Here is a 4357-nt window from a genome sequence, read left to right as displayed (position 1 = left end):
TTCCCCCCCCTTTCCTTTTCCCCCCCCCTTTTTTTTTTTTTTTTTTTTTTTTTTTTTTTTTTTCTTTTCTTCCGCTAAAGGCTGCTCTGCATTTAGTTCTCTCTCTCTCTCTCTCTCTATTTATTTTTATTTTTTTAGTGTGCTTTGTCTTAGATCAAAATTGAAAAAATACAAAATTATGCATTTGATTAATAGATTCGTGCCATGATTTAGATTATGATTCGTGATTTGTTATAGTATTTTTTTTTATAAAAATACACATAAATTAAAAATAATTTTAAATCATGATTATTAATTTATCAACCAAACGTCTATTTTTTTAGTGCACCCCGCGATGCTATACGCGAAATGATTTGGGCTTAAAGTGTGTCATCCCAAGGCCTTACTACAGGGACGCCCTCACATCAATAAAAGCCTAATGATGGATTGATAGGTGTAAAAAACATACAATATTGATATTGTGTTATTTTTAATTTAAAAAATAACATTCATAAAAGTTTTAAGTTTGATAAATTTGCCAACTGTTGAGTATTGTTTAATTTTTTACTTTTGCATCATGAGACAGGTTTTTTTTTTGTTACTAGATTTTTATTTTTTATTTTTGAATCTTTCGGCTATTTTGAGATGTAGTGATATGGTTTTTGTGGTTTTAAAAAGCGTGATTGAAACTCTTGGATCAAATAACTGAAAATAGGTAGAGATGCGGGCAATGCAAGCTATGAAGAGAGATTTTGGGCCCTGTCGGCGTTAAAGCCTGGTAAGTCAAGACTCAAGACCGGTTGGGGTGGTCGAAACCTTAAAGGCAAAATTATATTAAAAAAAAGACATTGAAAGTACTTTTGAGCCTAGAAGCTCTACCTGACCGGGCTTAGGAGTTCGGTATGGCCTGAGTCTTTAAGCGGATCGGCCTCAAGAGGGGCTTAGGAGCTGACCCGCTTGACCCGACAAGCCTGTGAGAAACAGAGGTTGTTCTTTTTAGAGTGTAATTTGAGTGTAATTTTTGAGTTGAATTTAAGTTATAATTTGAGTTGAAGTTATAACTTGAATAAAATTAAATAAAGTTGAATAAAGTTAAAATTTAAAAGAACATGAACTTGAATAAAATTGGAACTCAAGTTATATTTTTTTGAGTTTTTTGAACAAAAGAACAACCCCTTAATTTCTTCTTTTTCTTTTGCGTTCCCTGAGCAAAATTTCCTTATTATTTGAGTAAAAATGAATAAGAAAAAAAAGAGAACTTTAATCATTAAAGTGATATGCATTTTCTACCGTCCACAAAACAAAGCCAACCATACCAAGTCCGTCGGAGCCTTACTCAAGTACAAGCCCAACTACTCTATATCTCCTTCTAAGTCCACTTCCTTCAAGAAAACACATCAAATCCTAGTTCGAAATCTGGACTCACATTTGAAGCCACGTAGCAATCTCACGCTAGCTAATATGAGATCAGCCTCACGCCACAAAGATTCACTTTTATTGAAAAATTTGATAATTTATTTTCTCATCCACCCTTACTCCAACGAGGAAACCAAAGAACTCTTTATATATTGGGTTTTTTGAATCTAGTTTCTTATTATCGAAAAGAAGAATCCAGTTTCTGATCGTCAACGCCTTTGAGAAGATGAGTTTTGTGGTTTCCGATGAATTGTTGGCAACTTTTGTTCCTATTGTTTTATATTGGGGTTGTTCCGGGATTTATGTTCTTCTGAGCTCGTTCGAGAATTACCGGTTACACTTGAAGGTTGATGAGGACGATAAGAACTTGGTGTCTAAACGAAATGTCGTCAAAGGGGTTCTTCTTTATTAAACCATTCAAGTTGTTGTTCTAAGTATTTTGTCAAAGGTATGAACATAACTAGAAAAGAGACAAAAAAAAAAAAAAAACCGTATTCATAACCACATGGTTTTGCATGGTTTCAAACTTGTCCTTGTTCATAACCTCCTGCATTAATTTGGCTATTCTTTTGCAGCCCCTGTTCATATAAATATATATATATATATATTTATATGTAGTTTTATCTCGATTTGTATATCTGGGAGACTAGTTTATGATGGATTCATGTCATCGTGTAGGTCACAGCGAGTGACAGAGGGTATGCCGCAGGTTCAAAGCTTTCTCTAATGGTTATGGCACGACAGTTTGTTATTGCAGCGTTGGTTTATGATACTTGGTTTTACTTCCTACACAGACTCTTGCACCAAAATAAGTTTTTATACAAGCACATCCATGCCCAACATCACCGCGTCATTGTTCCCTACGCATTTGCAGCTAATTATCATCATCCCTTGGAGGGGCTTTTCCTCGACGTAATTGGGGGCGCCTTATCGGTTTCCCTATCCGGTATGTCTCCACGAGCTTCCATATTCTTCTTCTCCTTCGCCACCATCAAGGCTGTTGATGATCATTGCGGATCATGGCTTCCCTTCCACATTCTTTTTGGGAACAATAATGTATTTCATGCTGTTCATCATCAGCTATATGGAAGCAAGTATAACTTCTCCACAATATTCTTCGTTCATTGGGATCAAATACTAGGAACCTATCTGCCTTACTCGTTAGATAAGAGAGTCGGAGGCGGCTTTGAAGCACGAACTTTAGAAGATCATAAGGATGTTTGATTGTTGTATGATCAACATAATCAAACTATTGTTGGAAATAAAGCCCTATAGAAACACAAGATGTTATGACTTTTTTATGGAAGATGATGTTATGACTTTATTGTTATTTAAATAAATAAAGTAGTTTTCATTATAATATTTACATGCATGGATGTTTGATGCCTTTATAAATATCATATAAATTTCTTGATTATTATGTTTGTTGTCCGAAATATGTACAAGTTGGGATTTTTAATTATTTATTTCTAGTACGGTTTGTTTCAATCATAAATGGGATAGTCTTACGCGGATGGTCAATGAAGAGTCATTAAAATGAAGGTACTTAATATAATGTGATTATATAGAATTAAAACAAGATTAAATTGGAATTTCTAATAATTTTAGTTAGCGCATAGAGTATGCAAAATTAATAAAAATGATGATCATATATATAAAATGATCTTAACTCTACGTCGTTAACATACTACTATTTATAACGTTATACTTTTTAATTTACTCGGTAAAGATTTAGATACAATTAAATCTCATCCCTTATATGTTGGAAACATAATGAAGCATATAAGTAGGAATGTTAATTTATAAGATAAAATCCATTCATTCATAATAAAGCCAAATACATAGTTTCATTAAGTATTGATTCAGATCTTGAACTGTAAGAACGGTCAATTAATGATAAGATTATAAGTATATATATTACTATTAGATAGTTAATGGTTATTAAAGATAAAGACATAATTAAGAAGGTAAGCGGATGTAACTCCTACTGTTTCCTTTCACGAATATTTTAGAAAACGCAATGCTTGAATATGATACTTAATTATTATTTACAATTTATGTTAAGTAGACTAATGTTTTATATAGTTGCGCTGTAGGTGACAACCAGGAGAGACCAAAGTGTTAATGTTAAATTTGTATGTTGATGTACAATTTAATTTATATTTGTACATTTTGTGATACGATTGTGACATGTTATGTTATTTAAATTATGATATTTTATGATTTTTGCATGATGTTTAGTGTCCAAATCAAATTATTACTAAATTCTATGTTTTATATTTATAATGTCCTTTAATTTTACATTTATTAAACTAATATTTATTTATCAGGATTTAATTAATAAGCACTATAACAATAAAGGCCATTTGCGACGACAAATCTCGTCGCAAATAATACAATATTTGTAACGACATGTCGTCGCAATTACTTCCCATTAAATAAAATAACCATGTCATTGCTAATAACTTAAATATCATCGCAAATAATTTTGGAGCGCAAATTTCAACGGCGCGGATTTTTGCCGCCAAGGTAACCAATTTTTTGCGACGACAAGTCGTCGCAAATAATAAGATATTTGCGATGACAAATGTCATCGCAAATAATTTCATGTTATTTGTGACGACATTTTCTCTTTTTCGTCACAAATAATCTTTTCACCAAAAACTAAACGCGGAAAAATGATTATTTGCGACGACTCAAAAATCTTTCTCTCTCTGCCTCCTCTTCCCGCCGCCGCCGCCGGTCCTCTTCTCTCTCTCTCTCTCTCTTTCAATCCCTTCTCTCTTCTTCCCCTCTCCAGCCGCCGCCGCCGCTCCGCCCCCGCCAGGACTTCGAAGAGGCTAAGATACTCTGACAAGTTTGGTTTTCTCCTTTATTTTCTTTTTGTAAATTTTGTTTGGTTGCCGAGAAAATGGAAAATGGAAGAAGAATCGTGCACATCCGAGAAAATTTTATTGCTCTT

At 33.3% G+C, this 4357-nt stretch overlaps 1 pseudogene; it reads left to right on the top strand.

The window, feature by feature from the left end:
• The first annotated feature begins 1621 nt into the window (after positions 1-1621).
• LOC21389947 lies at positions 1622-2619 on the top strand (annotated as a pseudogene).
• The last annotated feature ends 1738 nt before the right edge of the window (positions 2620-4357 follow it).

This window comes from Morus notabilis, unplaced genomic scaffold (genome assembly GCF_000414095.1).
Source record: "Morus notabilis unplaced genomic scaffold, ASM41409v2 Scaffold458, whole genome shotgun sequence".
NCBI classification, from domain to species: Eukaryota; Viridiplantae; Streptophyta; class Magnoliopsida; order Rosales; family Moraceae; genus Morus; species Morus notabilis.
This window is presented reverse-complemented; position numbering and strand designations above follow the sequence as displayed.